We start from the raw sequence: 23,121 nt of genomic DNA, 5'->3' as shown, positions 1-23,121 counted from the left end.
CAAGTACAGTGGTACCTCAGGTTAAGTACTTAATTCGTTCCGGAGGTCCGTTCTTAACCTGAAACTGTTCTTAACCTGAAGCACCACTTTAGCTAATGGGGCCTCCCGCTGCTGTGCAATTTCTGTTCTCATCCTGAAGCAAAGTTCTTAACCCGAGGTACTATTTCTGGGTTAGGGGAGTCTGTAACCTGAAGCGTATGTAACCCGACGTACCGCTGTACTCCTGACAAGACAGAAGTACTGTTTTTGGGGGACAGGAGGCGGGCAGGTGTGGAGGATTCCCTGGTCCTGAATGGGGTAACTGTGCCCCTGAAGGACCAGGTGTGCAGCCTAGGAGTTATTTTGGACTCACAGCTGTCCATGGAGGCACAGGTCAACTCTGTGTCTAGGGCAGCTATTTATCAGCTCCACCTGGTACGCAGGCTGAGACCCTACCTGCCCACAGACTGCCTCGCCAGAGTGGTGCATGCTCTGGTTATCTCCCGCTTGGACTACTGCAATGCGCTCTACGTGGGGCTACCTTTGAAGGTGACCCCGGAAACTACAGCTAATCCAGAATGCGGCAGCTAGACTGGTGACTGGGGGCGTCTGCAGAGACCACATAACACCGGTCTTGAAAGACCTACATTGGCTCCCAGTACGTTTCCGAGCACAATTCAAAGTGTTGGTGCTGACCTTTAAAGCCCTAAACAGCCTCGGCCCAGTATACCTGAAGGAGCATCTCCACCCCCATTGTTCTGCCCAGACACTGAGGTCCAGCGCCCAGGGCCTTCTGGCAGTTCCCTCATTGCAAGAAGTGAGGTTACAGGGAACCAGACAGAGGGCCTTCTCGGTAGTGGCGCCCGCCCTGTGGAACACCCTTCCTTCAGATGTGAAGGAAATAAGTAGCTATCCTATCTTTAAAAGACATCTGAAGGCAGCCCTGTTGAGGGAAGTTTTTAATGTTTAATAGGTTATTGTATTTTAGTGCTTTGTTGGAAGCCACCCAGAGTGGCTGGGGAAACCCAGCCAGATGGATGGGGTATAAATAATAAATTATTATTATTATAGTATAAAAACCGTTAATTTTAATTTTTGTGTGTGTTCCAGACCTTGTTGGGGTCTTTCTCAGCTAAGCTGCGAGCTCGCCCTTCGCCTTGTTTCTTACATCTTTCTTTGAAACTGAGCTTCCCTTTTCTCCCTGCAGATGTTGGGCTCGCATTTAAGGAAGCTGGGGAGAGAAACAAAAAGGAGGAGGCCGAGTTCTGTCTTGTGGGAAGGATGCTAAGCGAGCCTTGACCCGGATGGATGGACCTGTCTTCCCTTTACTGGGCGTCGGTGGGGTGCTGATAGGGTACCTTGGCTCTGCCGGTGCTCTGAAGAATGTGCACTAAAGCACAGGCCATCTCCTCTTTGTTCCGGACACTGATGACTGGCTCCAGAACAGAGCATAACATTGTGTAGTTGTTGGTCACAAATTCTGCAAATTCTTTGTATTGCTCCATGGGGAGGATGGTAATTGTCTGATAACGGCATTTTATCCGTATGGATGGACCTGTCTTCCCTTTACTGGGCGTGGGAGTGCTGATGGGATACCACTTCTCCACAAATTGCTGACCAGTCACAGCAGCTATGGGGATGTTGACCAGACCCACATAGTTGTTCTTGTCCTTTTTCTTCTTCTTTTCGACATCTTTATAGATGTGGACGGTGATGCTGTGGGCAGGTGGAAGGCCAAAGAATTCAAAGTGCTCTCCCCAGAAGATGTTGCCGTTTTTCATTTTGCTGGTTGTGTGGGCAAATGAGGTATCATCCACGCACAACAGCCCTGGGTGCCATCGCTGAGAGGGGTGACATTCGGCCGGGCCAGTCTTCCAAAGAATGTCACTCCTGGCTGCGCCACCTGCCCGCAACTCCCAAGCCTCCCCCGAGCTGTCGAAACGAAGGGGTTAAGGCCGCCAGCAAAGCCGTGCCAGCAGTGTGGCGCAGCTTTGCCGGCGGCCTTCCTCTTTCATTTCAACAGGTCGAGGGAGGCTTGGGAGTCGCGGGCAGGTGGCGCACCCAGGGGTGACATTCTTTGGAAGGCTGGCCTGGCCTTCCAGAAGGCAGCACCTGGCTTGCAGCGCCCAGAGTGCCGCTCCACTTCTCCCAACGTTCCCGGAGGGCTATGGAGGAGGATGACTGGAGAATGGTAGGTTAGATGGGAGTGGGGCGAGTGAGGAAGTGTTGGTGACAGGGAGGGGGCGGGAGGCGGAGATGTGGGATGGTGGGTAGGGGTGCCCCGAATGTGTCCGGGTTTTTGTAACCTGGAGTATGGCAACCCTAAACTGCATTTACTTCGCATTACCCTCAAGATAACAAGTAAATTGTGCCTCATGATTCACTGCTCCCCTTGTGAAGTGCTAATAAAATTAGCAGGCTCAGCTTACATCGTATTTTGTGTGTGTTTGTGTACAGTCCATAAATAGTGTTTTCCTAGGACCTTTAATAAAGCTTAAAAATAATGAGGCTAAAATACAGAACTATATACTTTTCTTGTTTTTAAGATTTAGAAATCACAATAGTGTGCGATGAGACTGAAACACTTTCCTTGTTTTAATGAAATGTCTTAGTAGATTCTACTTATTAAAAAATGACAGACATTTTGGACAGACTTGTTAGCAGTAATTATATCCATGGCATGCTATTAGGAAAATATCCTGCCCCACCAGTGTTTTGGCTTTTAAAAAAATACAGGATATTGCCATAATCAGTTTTTTAAAAAATATATTGAGGTGAGGGATAATTGTAACAATTCAAAACAGGTTTATTTAGAAGTGGTCTATGTTTACTTTCATTTGGATTTAGTCTGCCTTTTAGCCCAAGAAGGCTGAGTACCCTACACAGATTAGAATGCTAAAATTTTATCTCATGTTGCCCCTCTTTAATTTTAAAATACCTAAGGGTATTTAAAATACCCTTTTTTGAATCTCTCCTTGTATTACCATATGTTTTGTATGTCTTGTGACATTTAAACACTTAATAAAAGCAATGCAGGGATGTGGGTGGCGCTGTGGGTTAAACCACAGAGCCTAGGACTTGCCGATCTGAAGGTCGGCGGTTCGAATCCCCGTGACGGGGTGCGCTCCCGTTGCTCGGTCCCTGCTCCTGCCAACCTAGCAGTTCAAAAGCACGTCAAAGTGCAAGTAGAAAAATAGGTACCGCTCTGGTGGGAAGGTAAAGGGCGTATCCGTGCGCTGCTCTGGTTCGCCAGAAGCAGCTTAGTCGTGCTGGCCACATGACCTGGAAGCTGTACGCCGGCTCCCTCGGCCAATAAAGCGAGATGAGCGCCGCAACCCCAGAGTCGGTCACGACTGGACCTAATGGTCAGGGGTCCCTTTACCTTTACTAAAAGCAATGCAATATTATATATAACTGGATGGAAATTTTCTCAACGCCTGGTAAAAAAGACTTTGGAAACTACAAAGATTGTCCAAATAAAAATTGGCACATTCTGTGTCAAAAATATGTACATAGCTGTCAGAGACTGCCTCCAGGTCCCAGCTCACAGAAGACCAACGCTAGCCAGCAGAACTGTACAAAGTCTTTATTGAAGTTTAGTTCCCATTTTCAACCCCTAGCGTGCGTCTCTACGTCTAGACCCTAGACCAGCGAAGCCTCGTCTGAGTCTCCGCCCCCTGTACACCAGTTTAAGACTCTAGCCTTACTCCACCTTCTACGTTTCTCCTTCCGCCTCTGGGTCCTACTACCCCCCTGGGTGCCTTCCTTCCTGGACGCCTCGGAAGCGGACCCTTCGGACTCCTCCCCCTCTCTTCGGCGGGCTTTGGGACCCGGCTCCCTCTCCGGGCTGCTCATTGCGCCCCCCTCTTGTACATTTGAACTTGGCGCGCGCGCGCTGCCCCTGACCTTCCTTTTGACCGTTTCCTCGCTCTCTGATGCAGGCGTGGCTAACCCTGACTCATGTCCTTCCGCTGACGGAAAGCTGCCTGATGCCGATGCCTGGGACTCCTCCCCCTTACTGCTCTCCGGTGGGGAAGCTGGTCCCGATTTCCAGCTGCTGCTCTCTGAGTCCCCTCTGGCCCCTCCTTCCTGAGGTGTTCCCTCTGGCAACCCCCTAGCTCTGACCACAGGAGCCCCTTTCTGTGAATCCTCTGATTCGCTGGAGAGACTTAGAGACCTCGGACGGCTATCATCGCTGACCTCTCCCTCGGATTCCTCTCCCTCGGTCTCTAATTCCTCCCTTTCCTGTCCCTCTGCTCCTGAACCCCTGACAATAGCCATTTCAAATGTAGATGTATTTTCACTGAGGTGGGGAAATTGTAGTTAAGCATCTCATTTTGGGCACATTTTATCCAATTTTCAGCCTGGCCTGTCTCCTGCTGAAATCAGTGTTTTATTTTGCTTGGAAGTAAATCCTGCTGATTCTTCCCAACATATGGACACAATGTTTCCCCAGATTAGCATCTCAGCTCTGAGCTCTTTCAATTGCTCATCCAATAGTTGCCAGATTCTACCAACAATCAGTGAGGTGTTCAACAGTGTCTTTTTCATATTGGGTTCTTTTTGTCTCCCCCTTAACACTGCCTTGAAAACTTGTGTCTGTCTCTTTAAACAGTGCATTCTGTTCTCACACCAATGGATTCAGTTTCACTTTTCTAACTAGCACCACACAGATAGAAAGTTAAAAGTAATATAATATGAAGGTATTTGACATACCAGAGCATCCTTATCCATTTGTAAACATTCTTAATCACCAGTAATTAATCTAAGCTTTTTGCTTTGTTTTTCAGCCTGTTAATTAATGCTTCTTATTATGCCAGCAGCCAAATAGCCTTGTGGGTAATAATTAATTGGCAGATAGATCACCCAAGTCGTAATTGCTTCCCGTCTCAAAAACAGTTAAAATAAGGAAGGTTTTTGCTGATCTGATGCCCTGAAGGCTAACACTGAGAACTATTGTGTGGTGTCTGGGTACAATGGGGGTTCCTCTCTCTAAGACCCTCCTCCGCATCTGAAAACTTATTGTCTCAGGTGTGAGAATGGCTTCCATCAGGTCATGTAAGGTTATCCCTTATCTCCCTATCTTCAAAGAGGGAGTGGGACACCAAGATCTTCATCTTGGCTATCATAACTTTTTCTGCTCACAGAAAAAAAAAGCGCTGACAGCCGAAAACTAGTCAGCCATCTCTGCTCCCCAAAAGTCAACTCCATACTCCTAATATATGTGTAATATTTTCACACTTTTTGTTTGAGAACTGCACTGCAAAATCTGGAGAATACAAATTTTGGAGAAAAGTTGTGTTTAGTTTCCCATATGGTTTGGGGGAATGCAAATTAGGCTTGAATTAAAAGGTAGGCTGAGTCAGATTTCTCCCCCATCTTTAGCTGCAACTGATGAATACACATGTATGAATCAACTATCAGCTCAGTAATGAGTTCACTGCCATCAAGTGTATGTCTCTAACCAACATATTTTCACATGACACCCATGAGGGCTGTTTGTGCCCAGAATATATAACAAATTGGCCTTGTGTTACTTTTGAGAATAATGCCCCACAAAAAAAACAGTTGTCAAACAAACTTGCATGTTGAAAACTACCATTATTATGTTGATCCTTTAATGAAAGTTGCAGAGAGAGGGCATCTCTGAAGACATACGCTGTATACATAGGGGACTAACAGAATGATGTATAATAGGATTTATGAACTATCTGTAAAGGCAAGATTCCAAAGACAACCGCTCTTGCCAGTTGTACATAGCAATGGATCACCATTTTAAGTAAACAAAGTAAAGATTGTGTCTGCCACAAGAATTCTAGAGATTTATCCTCCAAGCTCTTCAATATAAATGCATCTGTCCTTTTGCTTAAATCCTTACCATCTGTTCTCATATACTGTTTCAGTCTCAAGCAGTGATTAACCAGCTACTGCGGAAAAACACCTGTTCCTTTAATTCATGGTCATGGTTAGTTATTAATTTAAAGTAAGCTATGACTTGCTTAGAATTTTGAAAATCAGTATGAAAACCCAATTAATATATCAGACAACAGAACTGCAGGTTATACAGGTTGCAGAACTGCTGTTGAGTGGTACAATTAATTAGAGACAGACAGTCTCTGGCAAGAACTTTCACCCTTAAGCTCTTCAATGTGTGTGGCATAGTATTATCATTTGGGTCCATGATATCAACTCCATTCCACTTTTTCAGAGCTCTTCCTTTCCACTCTCCCACTGTGTTTTTGTTTACTTTCCTCCCTCCCTTCCTGAAATCATTCAGTTGATTCAGCTGCAATGAAACCAAGTGCTTGTAACCTGATTCGGATTTGGGACATAGCATTTTAATTGTCGCAGCTGTCTCCTACAATCAATTGTATGGACCCCAAATAGGAAAATAATTAGCCATTATAAGAATCCAGTTCACTTAGCTTCCATTCCCTAAAGTTAGACAACATACTTCACACACAAGCTGATGAAAGGTTGTGATCTAATGCTCTGATCAGAGGTGCCAACTTGAATAAAATATGGGGGGGGGCAGGCAGTGTGCTTTTTCCAGGGGGTACTCGTGGGTATGCACCTCTTTTTTGTTGTCAAAAGTGTGGCACTTACTGTAAGAACTTCATAAAGAAGACCGGCAACTATTTTTCTATTTAAAGAAGTACTGGGGGCAAGTAAGCCCCACCCTTCACAATCGATCACAAGATGTGGCACATGCACACCGTTTGAATGGCAATGTCCATCAGCTTTGTGGAGGGGCAGGCCCCTCAAATATTTCATTGGGGCGGGGCGAAGGGACCTGATAATAGTAATAGTAATAATAATAATTTATTATTTCTACTCTGCCCATCTGGCTGGGTTTCCCCAGCCACTCTGTGCGGCTTTCAACAGAACATTAAAAGCAGAATAAAACTTCAAACATTAAAAACTTCCCTAAACAGGGCTGCCTTCAGATGCCTTCTAAAAGTCAGATAGTTGTTTATTTCCTTGATATTTGATGGGAGGGTATTCCCCAGGGCGGGCGCCACTACCAAGAAGGCCCTCTGCCTGATTCCCTATAACCTCACTTTTTGCAGTGAGGGAACTGCCAGAAGCTGGACCTCAGTGTCCAGGCTGAATGATGGGGGGTGGAGGTAGGTATCCGTGATGGTCTGCCGTATCTGAAGAAGTGTGCATGCACACGAAAGCTCATACCAATAACAAACTTAAAGGTAAAGGTACCCCTGCCCGTACGGGCCAGTCGTGACCGACTCTAGGGTTGTGCGCTCATTTCACTTAAGAGGCCGGGAGCCGGCGCCGTCCAAAGACACTTCCGGGTCACGTGGCCAGCGTGACGAAGCTGCACTGGTGAGCCAGCACCAGTGCCGCACACGGAAACGCCGTTTATCTTCCCGCTATAAAGCGGTACCTATTTATCTACTTGTACTTAGGGGTGCTTTCGAACTGCTAGGTGGGCAGGAGCTGGGACCGAACGACGGGAGCTCACCCCGTCACGGGGATTTGAACTGCCGACCTTACGATCAGCAAGTCCTAGGCACTGAGCTTTTACCCACAGCGCCACCCGCGTCCCTATATAACAAACTTAGTTGGTCTTTAAGGTGCTACTGGAAGGAGTTTTTTTATTTTGTTTCAGTGGGGGTGGAGACGCTCCTTCAGGTATACTGGGCCAAGGCCGTTTGGGACCTTGGCCTCTAGGAATGGCTCCTATGGCTCTGGTAGTCTCCCATCTCCTTGCCACTGTCACTCAGGTTTCTTCCTCCTCTAGTCCCCCAAAAGTGTTATGCCCACTTTCTGGGCTATGTGCAACTCTTGTGTTTGGCTGCTCAGAGTGACCTGTCAATCAGTGCCTGCCCAGGTCAAGAGCCCTTAAAAACAGAATGTTGCCAACAACCCTTTATCTTTAATCCCTTGTCGTGCAACCATCGCCAGAGACTACAGGGTCAGAAGTGACCTTAAGAGGAAGTTTTGCTGTTATATTTTCTAGCATAGGGTGACACTGACTAATATTCTGGGTTAGTTGTTTACTACTCATTAATACTACTCCACTTAAATAAACTGCTTAATTAGGCTTCTCGGGCTGGACTGATTTCTGAACGTGCTTAAGGGCCGTTTGTCCTCTCCTGTTGGTTGAACTGCACTGGTTTAAAGTGCCCTGGAGGTCAAAAAGAGAAGAAGAGTTTGGATTTGATATCCCGCTTTATCACTACCCTAAGGAGTCTCAAAGCAGTCAACAATCTCCTTTCCCTTCCTCCCCCACAACAAACACCCTGTGAGGTGAGTGAGGCTGAGAGACTTCAGAGAAGGGTGACTAGTCCAAGGTCACCCAGCAGCTGCATGTGGAAGAGCGGGGAATCGAACCCGGTTCACCAGATTACTAGTCCACTGCTCTTAACCACTACACCACATTGGCGTAGGGGTAATGGGTGGAAGCTGCCAGGCAGGAGACATGGAGTTTGGCTGGCTGTCCCCCTACTCCCAAGTCGAACACCTTAAAGCAGTGGGAATCCTGCACACCTTGCCCTGGGTGACAGAGGGTAGATAGCAAGAAGGGAGAGTAGGACGCGTCATCCGCTGCTAGTGAGCTACTCTGCTGGGTTGGCATTGGAGTGGAGGGGGACACCATCCATAACAGCATTCAAATCAAAGACTGCCCAAAGACTTCAGCCGTTCAGCTGTGATGTTATACTAGCTCTTATGAACCAAAGGCCGGAATCCAGTGAGTGTGTGTACACCAACTGGAGAGCGATAGCAAGGTGAACACTATAAGAGCTTCTAAAAGTAGCAAATGTGATATATTCAAGGACATGAGCATGGTTGCACATGGAAAGAAAAAATCCACAGGGGGGGAAACATTTTGCTGCATTAAAACTTTTCTTCCTTTCTGCATCCATTCCCCTATTTGGAATGCCAGAATCCAAAACAGTCATAAACTGCATTTAAGGCTTAATCATAAGCATGACTGGAGCTATTGTTGTTGTTATGCCGGCTTTTTTAAAAATTCCATGCTATGATTCTTCATTTACTGCCCCAGTTTTGCTCTGTAGCATCAAAGATTTAAGAGCTTCGAGGAAAGGCAGATTCTGCAATAAAAACACTTTTTAAGTGTACCATTAGCATTCATGCAGTCATGCTTCCACAGAGTCTTCTTAAATGGCTTAGATGCAAACAAAAGGCTTCTCTGTTTTCTTTTATAGCCTCAGCATCTTCTGATCCATTCATTTTTAGCGCAGTTGGATTCCAGCAGACATTATCCTTCAAGACATCCTCATTCTGAATGAAGCTTGCTCTTCCAGCAACTCCCCTCCCCACCCAGCCCTATGAGGCAACTGGCCACTCATGATTTAAAGCAGTGTTTCCCAACCTTGGGCCTCCAGCTGTTTTTGAACTACAATTCCCATCATCCCTGACCACTGGTCTTGCTAGCTAGGGATGATGGGAGTTGTAGTCCAAAAACAGCTGGAGGCCCAAGGTTGGGAAACACTGATTTAAAGCAACGCTGGCCAAAGAGGCGGAGAGGCCTGTGACAAGGAAGCAGGTTGGGCAGATGCTCTAGAGACCGGAGCCTTTGATGAGCTGGCATCCATTAAATGATTCAGTGTGGCGAAGCAAGGCAGTTGTTATCTGTCAGCAGCAGCAGGCTGCAACCTGAACTCAGGAAAACATGTGCTCAAATGCGCCACTGACCCACAACAATGGAGATACAAATGCCAACATAGAATAATAATAATAATAATAATAATTTATTATTTATACCCCGCCCATCTGGCTGGGCCTCCCCAGCCACTCTGGGCGGCTTCCATAAAAACCAAAAATACAGTAAAATCACATGTTAAAAACTTCCCTGAACAGGGCTGCCTTAAGATGTCTTCTGAATGTTAGGTAGTTGTTTTTCTCTTTGACATCTGATGGAAGGGCGTTCCACAGGGCGGGCGCCACTACCGAGAAGGCCCTCTGCCTGGTTCCCTGTAGCTTTGCTTCTCGCAATGAGGGAACCGCCAGAAGGCCCTCGGCGCTGGACCTCAGCGTCCGGGCAGAACGATGGGGGTGGAGACGCTCCTTCAGGTATACTGGACCGAGGCCGTTTAGGGCTTTCAAGGTCAGCACCAACACTTTGAATTGTGCTCGGAAACGTACTGGGAGCCAATGCAGGTCTTTCAAGACCGGTGTTATATAGTCTCGGCGGCCGCCCCCAGTCACCAGTCTAGCTGCCGCATTCTGGATTAATTGTAGTTTCCGAGTCACCTTCAAAGGTAGCCCCACATAGAGCGCATTGCAGTAGTCCAAGCGGGAGATAACCAGAGCATGCACCACTCTGGCGAGGCAGTCCGCAGGCAGGTAGGGTCTCAGCCTACGTACCAGATGGAGCTGGTAAACAGCTGCCCTGGACACAGATTTGACCTGTGCCTCCATGGACAGCTGTGAGTCCAAAATGACTCCCAGGCTGCGCACCTCGTCCAACATAGAAGACAGTGAAAGAGTCCCAGCAGGGATATTAGGAAAACTTCCATCTCTTCCCTTTATTTTCTTCTTGGTAGAGGGGAAAAAAATGAAAATCTCTTCATCCAAAGAGGCAGGGGCAAGAAATTGTCGGGTCATGGGGAAGGAATTTGCCTAAAACCTGCTGACTCTCTCAGAGCTGATGAGGCAAGGTGAGGGGGCTGCTTCAGGCATGTGATTGGGGGGGGGGGGCATTAAGGACAGCAGATTGAAGGCAGCCTGATCTGGCCCTTGCTCAGTTTTGCATAAGTCTCATGGAAATGAACAGGCATTGCACAAGGCTGCGTATCCACTATGCAGTTCCATTCCAGGAGTACAAGGAGATTTGTTCAGGCTGCCACATACAGCTGCTGGTGATGAACTGCATATGAAGCAATAGTGCTTGCTGCCTTTTAAAGAGCAGAGACCCATCTGAGCCCTGTGGGACTGCCGCGCTGAGATTGGAGCTCAATCTGTGCCTGCTCCTGCAGGTAGAACTTCAAATCATCTGATGTCATCTGACGCCACGTGATGGACGCTGCACATCTGCCAACAAAGGCCCTCACACCAGGTCCACTTCCTCACCCTAGACCTAGGCAGCGTGAACCATCCTGGGATATCGTTTAATGAATTGTGGCATAGAAATGCCTTAAGTGCATTCCTGTGGGGCACTATTGGGCTTCACCAATAACTTCAGGGAAGTTTTTAATATGTGACATTTTAGTGTATCTTTCATCTTTGTTAGAAGCCGCCCAGAGTGGCTGGGGAAACCCAGCGAGATGGGCGGGGTACAAATAATAAATTATTATTATTATTATATTATTATCACCACAGAGAATTGGGCTTCAGGAGAGAAGATCAGCAATGGTGGGGAATCTGTTTGGCATTAATGGCCTTATCATTTAATAACTCCTGTAACCTTTAAAAGAATCTAAGACTTTTTGACCAGAAAGCAGTTTAAAAACCGATAATGTAACACGTAGAGGTATTGCCCTAATATGGATTTTGGAATTTTTCTTATGGGCCAACAAAACTGCCTTTAATATTTGGTCAATATATAAAACAACATTTTAAAAATCTAACAGCATCTGATATACAGTATGCAGTGGGAAAGTCACCCTAAATTTTGAATATTTATGGATATTTTGTTTGTCTCTAATAAAATAGATACTTCTTGAGGAGGTTTTTCAGTAGGCTCTAAGGAAAGTTGAAAAACATTCACAGTGAAATTCACAATTAATTTATTGCAGTGTTCAAGTCTAAATTACATTGATAAGAGGGAGTTGCAAGATGTCTAAGCTATATTCTTACCCTTCAAAAGTAGCAGTAATGGAAATTGGTTCTTACGGACAAAACAATTAGCTTGGAACATGATGAAGTTAAAATTCCACCAGTTAATTTATTGTGGTTTCAAGAACAACAAAGTGTTCTTTGGGGATAAAAATCAGCAGAACACTTGATGTTTGGCACAGACTAAAAACCAGATGATCCCAGGTGTGCCACCACTTTCTCGCAGTTCCTTTTTGCAATAATTCATTTCCCTTACCTGATCTTTTAGGATAGGTTTCCTAATGGCAGGCATGGGAGTGGAAGTCCCATTACATGTGCACATGTAGCATTAAGAAGTCCCATTACATGTGCACATGTGTACACTTACTGCTACATGTACACAGAAGTTAAGAGCCTTAATAAGGTGCAATCCCTTAGCAAAAGTTGGACCAATACACTATTAAATGTTCTCATTAACACAAAAAACTACTGCAATTTGTTCAAATCTACAAGTTCACATACATTTCCCCCCTTTTCTGTTGCGACTGCTTTTTTCCCATTCCATCCACATAAAATTTCCCCCAGTTTGCAAATAATCCTCTGCTCTGCACTTTATGGAAGCAGTAGTTATTTCATACAGCACCTCTCGACAAAGAATAAAGGAATGACGATGCAGGATTTGCAAGTTCTTAAAGAACTGCCTCATTGATTGAATGAAAAATCCCATCTAGTACAGCATTCTGTTTGCAACACCAGACAGAGCGATGCCTTTAGGAAGCTCATAAAAAGGCAAGAATGTCTCTTGACTATTGTCTCTCTCCAGCATCTGGTTATAGAGATACAGTAACCTGCCTCTGTATAAAGAGGTTCCATTTTGCTGTTATGGCTAATAATAATAGATAAGCATGATTATCAGTTCATGAATAGTTTCACTCCATTAATTTATCCAATATTTTAAAACAGCCATCTGACCCAAGAACTGGAGGTCTGAATCTTCCAGCGACAAATTAGATTTGGCGCCAAAAGTATCACTGTGGAAGTGTGACCGCTTCAGTGACAAAGTGCTGTTGCAACCACAGAGTGCAAATCTAATTTAAAGTTGTTGTTTAAAAGGAAAACAACTTCATTTGCAAGTTCATGGGTTTGCAAGTTCTGCCCATTCTTGAATATAGGTTCCTACATCAACCGGAGAATTTGGGCAGCTGTACTTGAGGCTTAAAGACTGGCAAGCCACATGCTAAAAGTAATACAGTACTAGAAACTAAGAGTTACATGCTGGCAGAGGCCTGAAGGGCCGTATTCAATGTCGACATCTGTTTTCCCTCCTCTGCCACAAGGGAGAACAATAATAATCTCACTTAAGGACTAAGTAGAGAGCTAAGACCATGCGGCAGCTTCTTGGTCTGAGGGTCTGAAGTCAACAACAGAAGCCCTGTCCACCTTTGCGTCTGGTCCCTTGACCTCTCACAGAAGCTAGACTTCTGTCTCAACACACCTGGGAGATTAATAGACTGAAGAGTAGGCATGCAGGAGAAATCCATTCAGCTGCCATTTGAAGCCTTATCTATCAAATCTGCACTTCCCCAAACAATACACTGACTGACCGGCTAAAGCAGGTGAGGGTAGCCTATGGGTCTCAAATTAGGGAATTCCCCTGCATGTAAAGACAGGCTCTGGCAAACTGAATTCACACTAAACTCCTGATGAATTTTCCATGCAGAAATGCAGAGAAATGAAATAATAATAATAATAATAATAATAATAATAATAATAATAATAATAATAATAATTTATTTATTTATACCCCGCCCTTCCCAGTACAAAAACTGGGCTCAGGGTGGCTAACAACAAATTTAAAACACTTAATTGTAAAAGCAGCATAAAATACAGTATAAAAACATGAATAACAATAAAATTCAAAGTTCGGAAATCAATTTAGGGGAAATCCATCTAATAAGCATTAGATAATCCCCAGGGCTAGCTGGCTGAATTAGTCCTACTTGGGCCAGTGTGGAGGCCAGGGGAGAATTAGCTGTGGGGTCTCAGAGCGGGTGATCTTCATAAAAAGGGGAGGGGGAGGGAAGGGAAGGGAAATAAAAGATCAAGCTGAATTCAAATTAAAGGCCAGGCGGAATAGCTCTGTCTTACAGGCCCGACGGAAGGAGGTTAAATCCTGAAGGGCCCTAGTCTTATGGGACAGAGCATTGCACCAGGTCGGAGCCATCACTGAAAAGGCCCTGGTCCTGGGGGAGAATAGTCTGACTTCCTTAGGGCCCGGGACCTCTAAACTGTGATTATTCATGGACCTTAAGGTCCTCTGCAGGGCATACCAGGAGAGGCAGTCCCATAAATGAGGATTGGAAAATGACAAGAGGAGTGAACCACAAGCGACAGGTCCTTCCATCCTTACTGAAGAGAAATATATAGCTGAGCTCCTCTTTGGTTAGCAGCTTTTGGCATGGTAATGTAGGAGTTATCCACCTATTCCTAGTTGTGTCTTGTGCAAAAGTTTGAGTAATATGTCTGCTAAAGACATGTGAAATTAATAGAGCTGTGTGTGTCCCAAGAGGCAGTGTGTAAATCCTGATGTTAATTACTTGTCCCAGACTAGTTGGGGCCACAAATGCACCAAACTAAGGCCTGAATGTGTTTGTCAAATAATAAACTTAATCTTCTAGAGGTTCCTGTGGATACAGACACAATCCATCAACACGGCAGCATCTTATAAACACAAGAAAGCTCTTATTACAGGCTATCATGTTGCTGCTTGTCTGATGCTCACTGCCACAGAAGGCTTAGAGGACACATCAGAACTGTCATTGTCTCTCAAACAAAACAGAAGAGTTACAGGAAATTCTTGATTCCACACATGCACACCTAGGTCTAGTGCCATCTAGGAACTTTGTCTCTGTCGTGACACAAGCCACACACTTTCTGACTGGAGAGCTCTTGCTCACTTCCTAAATGACATTTTAGTTTATAAAGGTTTATACATTTTATCTTTATAAAGATTTTGCCTGGCTATGGTATGGATGGTACGTTTTTTTCTTATGGCCCAGCATAATGTTTGTGAGTCTTAGAGAATACTGTATGTTAACTTCTTCAAACATGAAAATCAGGGATATCTTCCTTCCCAGTCTGATGACAGCAGTCCTTTCATTTTCCTGGTGCAAGTCCAACGCCTGCAACATGCAATTGCACTCACTTTCCTCACTTTGCCCAGGCTACTCTTTTCAGAGAATTTGCTCTGCTGTATTGTGGCCCCATGCCATATGTAGGCGTAATATATTTTGTAGTTGCTCAGAGACATCTGACATTTTGCATCCCCACAACACGACATGCCTCAGAAATGATAATGAAGTAGTTGTTCACATATGGCGTAAATTGAATGCTCTTGTGAAAAACAGCTCAATTGTCGTGAAGGGTTTTTGCATGCAAGAAAAATATTGTATGAAACATCTGTGCACGGGCATCTTTTTTGTGTCCAACATTTCTTAAAATTACAGTTGTATGATGGCTCAAACCTCCTGGCAAATAGAAGGGGGAGAAATGGAGGCAGTGAGAGATTTTACTTTCTTGGGCTCCATGATCACTGCAGATGCTGACAGCAGTCACAAAATTAAAAGACGCCTGCTTCTTGTGAGAAAAGCAATGACAAACCTAGGCAGCATCTTAAAAAGCAGAGACATCACCTTGCCAACAAAGGTCTGTATAGTTAAAGCTATGGTTTTCCCAGTAGTGATGTATGGAAGTGAGAGCTGGACCATAAAGAAGGCTGATCGCCGAAGAATTGATGCTTTTGAATTATGGTGCTGGAGGAGACTCTTGAGAGTCCCATGGACTGCAAGAAGATGAAACGTATCCATTCTGAAGGAAATCAGCCCTGAGTGCTCACTGGAAGGACAGATCGTGAAGCTGAGGCTCCAATACTTTGGCCACCTCATGAGAAAAGAAGACTCCCTGGGAAAGACCCTGATGTTGGGAAAGATGGAGGGCACAAGGAGAAGGGGATGACAGAGGTACAGTATAGCTGTCAACTTTTTCCATTTCTTGCGAGGAATCCTATTTGGAATAAGGGTATTTCCCTTTAAAAAAGGGAAACGTTGACAGCTATGGACAGAGGACGAGATGGCTGGACAGTGTTCTCGAAGCTACCAGCATGAGTTTGACCAAACTGCGGGAGGCAGTGGAAGACAGGAGGGCCTGGCGTGCTCTGGTTCATGGGGTCATGGAGAGTTGGACACGACTAAACAACTAAACAACAATGACTTTATGAACCACATTCATTTCATTTTGAGCCATGTATGAGCCCTGCCATGCTGTTAAAAACACTGCAATGTCACAATATATTTAAATGGTCCTTATGTTTTAAACCACAGAACCTAAAACTTGCCAATCATAAGGTCGGTGGTTCGAATCCCAATGATGGGGTGAGCTCCTGTTGCTCAGTCCCTGCTCCTGCCCACCTAGCAGTTTGAAACCACGTCAAATTGCAAGTAGATAAATAGGTACCACTCCGGCGGGAAGGTAAATGGCGTTTCCATGCGCTGCTCTGGTTTGCCAGAAGCGGCTTAGTCATGCTGGCCACATGACCCGGAAACTGTACGCCGGCTCCCTCGACCAGTAAAGCGAGATGAGCGCCGCAACCCCACCCCAGAGTCGGTCACGACTGGACCTAATGGTCAGAGGTCCCTTTACCTTAACTTTACCTAATTGTGAGAAATTCTATACCAATGCTCTAAAACCAGACAGTGACAAAACTGACACAGGAGTTCTTCCATCAGAGCAACAAAACCCAGCCCAATAAACCCTGCAGCCTTGGTACTTAATTTTGCCATGGCTCAGGTCTTCCTGGAGGCCAGTTCGCAGGCTTGTAAGCATTTTGCTTTCATCCCAGGCACATGAAGGTCAGCAGGGCTCGTGCTCAAGCTCTTTTTTGCTGTTTTGCATATCCAAAGGCAGAACCCCAGGACTCATAGCTAATCTGCAAAGTGCAAGGGTCCGTTAGCAGGCTGAGAGCTGCTAAATGAAACATTGCACCTAAAAGTTGGTTAACAACTGTTTGGATAAAGTCAAGCACTTAGTGCATCACTGCAGTTTGCTGGACTGTCAAACAACAGTTTTTGGCTCGCATTTAGAACTGCGAACTCCGAGCGGCAGGGCCGGGGCTATTTTTAGCAGAGCACTTAGTTTAATGAAGTTGAACTTGCCTCAAGAGGTTTCCATGAAAAGTCAAAATGCTTTCAGAAGTCTGGAATCCGGAGCTTTTGATTCCGTGTGTTTGCTCAGAGCAAACTTTGTTTCCCTTCACTCTGCAGTTCCATAAAGCTTTGACAATATTCAAAATCATCTGCCTAGACCACAATTAGACCTATGTCAAATTATATTTTTAAAGTTCCTGTTTAATTACGGTCCGGGCAGCTGATCTACAGTACTTGTAATATGTATATGCTCATTATCTTTCCGTATGGAACATGGAACATGTATATTGTATGGGAAAGTCAGGAGGAAAATAGTGGGTTAAGAACTGGTAGCCACTGGTAGCTACTGGTAGCCTTCTGACCCCTGGCTTTGCCTAATCCTCGTTTAAAGCCATCCAAGTTGGAAATGGGAATTACAACCAAACAGCCCACAAATTACAGAACACATATGCGAACACAGAGGTGACCTATGGGTTTATGATGGTTTTTGAGGAGAAGCCTTGGCAAAATAACCAAATCTATGGTTTGCTTCCGTCCGATGTGAAGGTAGCTTTTGGGGACGCCGTGTGAAAAACTGCAAATTCAGGGATATCCATTTTAATTCTAATGGACCCAAATTTTACGTGGACCCTGAAGAAATGCAAAGAACCTCTCTCCCCCACTCTGTTTTCTTCCTTTCTGCTGTGTGTGTGTGTGTGGAGAGAGAAGCAGCCGGAGCCTGTGGCGTCCGCACGGCCGTCCAGATTCCAAAAAGGTGAGCAAGACCTTGAGAACAATCACTTGCCACCCAACCAGAGCTTTCAGCATTCAGAAACCAGGGCAGGAATAGCGTTCAGGTGGGCTGCAAGTTCACGGGATAGAAAACAAGTTTTTTCCTATGACGAAATTGTGCTTGAATGCTGGGGAAATTAATATTCCAACCAAAGCACTCGCCACTCACATCAGGATTTGTACAACAAATGTACAACAAATGAGTAACAACTGACTGGGCAACAACAGCAGCAAAAAAATCAATACGTTTGAAACAAATACATCTGAAATCAATACACCATCTCAAAAATCACCTTCCCTGTTCCTACACTGCCTAGGTCACATCTTGATTTTCTGGCGCTCAGACCTGCTTTTTGCCTAACTGGCTTCTGCTGGGTCTCCCCAACTTCAGACCCCCCCCCCATCTTGGGTGGCACCCACAGCCGGTCACAGAGGGCGCCCCCCTCCCCTGTGCACTGAGGAGGCGGAGGCAAGTGAGCCAGCACAGGCAGGCAGCAGCACCACAGGCAAATGAGCCAGCACAGGCAGGCAGCCACACAAGCAAGTGAGTTGGCACAGGCAGGCAGCCACACAGGCAAGTGAGTTGGCACAGGCAGGCAGACACACAGGCAAGTGAGCCGGCACAGGCAGGCAGCCACACAGGCAAGTGAGCCAGCACAGGCAAGCAGCCACACAAGTAAGTGAGCCGGCACAGGCAGGCAGCCACACAGGCAAGTGAGCCGGCGCAGGCAGGCAGCCACACAGGCAAGTGAGCCGGCACAGGCAAGCAGCAACACAGGCAAGTGAGCCGGCACAGGCAGGCAGCCACACAGGCAAGTGAGCCGGCGCAGGCAGGCAGCCACACAGGCAAGTGAGCCGGCACAGGCAAGCAGCAACACAGGCAAGTGAGCCGGCACAGGCAGGCAGCCACACAGGCAAGTGAGCCGGCACAGGCAGGCAGCCACACAGGCAAGTGAGCCGGCACAGGCAAGCAGCAACACAGGCAAGTGAGCCGGCACAGGCAGGCAGCCACACAAGCAAGTGAGCCGGCACAGGCAGGCAGCCACACAGGCAAGTGAGCCGGCACAGGCAGGCAGCCACACAGGCAAGTGAGCCGGCACAGGCAGGCAGCCACACAGGCAAGTGAGCCGGCACAGGCAGGCAGCCACACAGGCAAGTGAGCCGGCACAGGCAAGCAGCAACACAGGCAAGTGAGCCGGCACAGGCAGGCAGCCACACAGGCAAGTGAGCCGGCACAGGCAGGCAGCCACACAGGCAAGTGAGCCGGCACAGGCAGGCAGCCACACAGGCAAGTGAGCCGGCACAGGCAGGCAGCCACACAAGCAAGTGAGTTGGCACAGGCAGGCAGCCACACAGGCAAATAAGCCGGCACAGGCAGGCAGCCACACAGGCAAGTGAGCCGGCACAGGCAGGCAGCCACACCCTCACGCGGGAGGAAGTCTCTTGGCACTTACTCAGCCTTACTTCTGAGTAGGAGGCCGAGTTCTTGGCTGTGTCTCGTCGCTTCTCCCTTTACTCGCCTCAGGGGGGCTGTGGTGACACCCATCGACCCACCCGCAATGTGCATTCCCCCTGCCCTGAGAATGTACTCAGAGCAAATATAGCACTGATAGCAAGGCGATGCAGACGCCTGGAACACATTCTTGTTTGGTAGTCACAGAAATGAAGTTTAATCTGCAGCAGCAAGAGAACAAGACCCCCAAGGGAAGCAGGCAGAGCATTTCCCCGGCTTCTGCCGAAAAGAGGGATGGGGCATGTCGGAGGGTTTTATGGGCCCATGACGAAGGCTCCCTTCATAAGTTGCTTTATTATTGTTATTTTTTATTCACACGAACTTGATCTGAAATACAAATGTGTGGTCCTGGTTCAACCGAATGTGAGAACAGTGAACCACCAGCATTGGTAGAGAACCACAAAGGGTCGCAACTAATGAGCAAAACAGATTGGGGAAAAGTGTGGTGCGAAAGAGCTGTAACAAGGAAAAAAGAAGTGTTGAACAGAGCAGTAAGAAATGCTCTGGCTCCATCTGGTGGGAGGAGCGAGGAAATGTCCTGCTACCACCTGCATCCCATCCCATTTTCTTTTGAGAAGTTGCAGATCATGTAGTGGAACATCTCTCAACTCTAGTAAGCTCAAGGAACTCGAAGAAGCTCAAAGCTACAAATGTTTAAAACCTACCAAGGTGTACAGCCTGTGAAATCAAAACTGCCATGATCCGAAGGAAGTTGTTTGTTCCTCTGTTGTGTCAACCAGTAGTTTTGATCATCTGATGCTTCTGAAGTAGGCTTTGGTTCTGCCAACTTGGGTGAGATGGTTTGCCTGTGCTGGGCTGTAAATATCCAAACAAGCACAGGCTTACAAAAGGGAACTCAAAATCCCAATGTGCTGTTTCCAGTCCCTTTCCACTCCATATAAAGAGAATAGTAACCGTTGATAGAGCTAAGTACTTTTTTCACATGTGGTAGGAATGCTGACCCATTAAACAATTCTGGAATGAAATTTATGAAGAAATCAAAAAGATATTTAAAATATCTTTTAGTAAAAAACGGAGGCATTCCTTTTAGGCATAATTACAAACAATATTCCCGACAATCAAAGGAAAGTATTCCTTTATGCAACAACAGCTGCCAGGATACTTATAGCAAAAAATTGGAAAGGGAGAAAAATACCATCAATGAAAGAGTGGCAAATTAAATTTTGTGAATATATAAATCTGGCAAGACTCACAGCATTCATAAGGGGACAATCGGAACAGAAATTATTAAAAGAATAGGGATGTGCTAAAGAGTATATGAAAAAACATTGTTCTGGAGTAAGCATATTGGTATGTATTGAATGATGCTTTGCAGGATTAAAGAAAAAGAAAAATGGTGTAAAAAAGTACAAAGATGGAAGTAATCTACATTAGACACAACAATACAGTAAGAGTAAAAATTTTGAGGTCTTAGAACAAAGGAAGTAAGTCAATATGTGTATGTATATGTAATGACTATATTAGAATGATGATATGGTTTTATTTGTAGATGTATGCTTTTTGTTTTGTTTTGTTTTTTCTTTTCTTTTCTTTTTGTGTGTGTGTGTGCTCTGATTTTCTTTCTTGTTTGTATAGTATTATTTTGGATTTAATGTTTGTAATTTTTGTTATGATGTTATGATTTTGCATTGAAAATAAAATTTTAAAAAAGAAAAAAGATTGAGCTAAGTACTGTACTTCAATAGCATAAGATGCTACTTCCAGGTCTTTCACCCTGGCAGAAACAACCTGCTGCTCTCAGGCTGTTGGGCTCCACTGCCCTATCTGCATCAAAATTAATTTCAGTGTTCCATATTGCACACTAGAGCAAGATCGGAGCAATATTGTCCCCAATCAGTTTTCTAGCAAATCAACGAAGTTTGCCACTAAGAGTAAGCCTCCAGGCTGGCCCATTTATCTAATTTGTTTTTAAACAGAGCAGATGGAGCTTCTTTGCTTAGTGTTGCCTCTCCTGCCTTGGAGCTGTGTACCCAAGTCCAGATCTGGGGCCGTGCCAACGGAAGCAAACAACTTGCTTTGAATACCTTTCTTGTTCAAAGCTGCAGATGTTCTCCCTTGGGCCAATGGGCCTCACAAGCCATGGACATTCTAGAGGTGTTCCCTTTCTGCTGTCTGCAGAGCTATGTTTGCAGATGCAAACTGGAGCTGAAGAGGCAGTGTTTGGCTTTTGCTTGGCCCATGGCATCCTCTGGTTATTTTCCCTATTTGAAAAAAACGACAACATGTTCCACAAACATTTCCACCCACGAGAGAGCAAGGGTTTAGAACAGGAGTCAGTTTTCCATAACAAATGCAGGAAGTCTTTTTCATCCGCAGGTGAGGATGGGTGGACATCCTCTATCTGGTTTCTTTAAAAAAAAAAAAGGAGAGAAAAAAGCAACACTGTGGTATATTTTAGCTTCCACTAGTGTAAAAGGTAAAGGTACCCCTGACCATTAGGTCCAGCCATGGACGACTCTGGGGTTGCGATGCTCATCTGGCTCTATAGGCCGAGGGAGCCGGCCTTTGTCCGCAGACAGCTTCCGGGTCACGTGGCCAGCATGACTAAGCCACTTCTGGTGAACCAGAGCAGCGCATGCAAATGCCATTTACCTTTCCACTGCAGTGGTACCTATTTATCTACTTGCACTGGTGTGCTTTCGAACTGCTAGGTGGGCAGGAGCTGGGACCGAACAACAGGAGCTCACCCCTTCACGGGGATTCGAACCACCGACCTTCCGATTGGCAAGCCACCACAGCGCCACCCGCATCCACTAGTGTAGAAAACCGCTTAAAAGATGGGGTTTCCAGGACAAACTTATAATACTGGCTGGATATATCAGAAGACACAGCAAAAAAGGAGCATCTGGTAAGGGCATGAGCTGTGCTTGGTTTCAATACTTCTTCGTAACTAAGCCCATGGTAGGCTGGTTGGTCAGGAAAACAGACAATTTAAACCAGTGTTTCCCAACCTTGTGCCTCCAGCTGTTTTTGGCCTACAATTCCCATCATCCCTTGCCACTGGTCTTGCTAGTCAGGGATGATGGGAGTTGTAGGCCAAAAACATCTGGAGGCACAAGGTTGGGAAACACTGATTTAAACAATTAAAACAAGTCTCCTATTTTGAAATTAACATTTTTAAAAGCAACCCTAACCAGCTATGACCTCTCAGAAGCTTCTGATACATTAAGCCATTCTGTCCTAATGGAGTGGCTGTCCGAGATGCAGGTGGACCCAGTCCTACTTGGATGGTTGCTCCCAGAGGGTGATGCTTGGAGAGTGCTCTTCAGCCTCATGGGGCATTCAATGCCACAGGGTTTGATTTTAGCCTCCATGCTGATGAACACCTACATGAAACCACTAAATGGGGTCATCCAGAGGTTTGGAGTACGCTGTCAGCAATATCCTGATGACACTCAGGTCTACTTCTCCTTCACATCTGCAGGGGAGGCAGTGGAAGTGCTGGACCAGTGTTTTGCCTTGGTAAAGGACTGGATGAGAGCCAACAAACTGAAGCTAAGCGCAGAACAGACTACTAGACCAGATGGGTGGGAAATTGCCTCTGAAGGAGCAGGTACATAGCTTTGGGTTACTTCTGGATCCTTTGCTGTCACGAGGTTCAGGTGGCTTCAGTGGTGCAGAAGGAAATAGATAAAATATATCCAACACAAGATATTGGTTTGCAACTAAACTGAAGTCTTTCTAAGGCTAAGATAATGCAAAATAAACATGCAAAATGCATGGTTCTCTCTCTACATAAGGAAGGATAGAACACTCTGTCACTTATCCTACAAATAAGTGTCCAGAACTTCCCATTAACAAGGGCTGACAATTTCTCAATAAGAGGAAAAGTAAATAACAAGGCTGTGTTAGATTAGCAGAGTTATAAATATTCATGACTGAAGAGTATAGACTGTT

At 45.8% G+C, this 23,121-nt stretch overlaps 2 protein-coding genes across 3 annotated transcripts in view; one reads left to right on the top strand and one right to left on the bottom strand.

Annotated features, from left to right (window-relative positions):
• RALGPS2 (Ral GEF with PH domain and SH3 binding motif 2) overlaps positions 1 to 19,169 on the bottom strand; it is a 123,596-nt gene extending 104,427 nt beyond the window's left edge. Inside the window, exon 1 of the mRNA XM_077928240.1 lies at positions 19,145 to 19,169. The gene's annotated coding sequence lies outside the window, so the exon portion shown is untranslated. The remainder of the gene's footprint in view (positions 1 to 19,144) is intronic.
• The window catches only part of LOC114598564 (uncharacterized), a 31,784-nt gene that overhangs the window by 455 nt on the left and 8,208 nt on the right, over positions 1 to 23,121 (top strand). Inside the window, exons 2-3 of one of the 2 annotated variants that reach the window (XR_013392839.1) lie at positions 1,187 to 1,839; positions 2,064 to 2,414. The exons of the other annotated variant lie outside the window; for it this stretch is intronic. The gene's annotated coding sequence lies outside the window, so the exon portion shown is untranslated. Of the gene's footprint in view, positions 1 to 1,186; positions 1,840 to 2,063; positions 2,415 to 23,121 lie in introns of those variants that run through there. 2 annotated transcript variants of the gene reach the window in all.

This window comes from Podarcis muralis, chromosome 5, assembly GCF_964188315.1.
Source record: "Podarcis muralis chromosome 5, rPodMur119.hap1.1, whole genome shotgun sequence".
Classification (NCBI taxonomy): domain Eukaryota; kingdom Metazoa; phylum Chordata; class Lepidosauria; order Squamata; family Lacertidae; genus Podarcis; species Podarcis muralis.
Note: the sequence above shows the minus strand (reverse complement) of the source record. Positions and strands in the feature narration are given on the sequence as shown.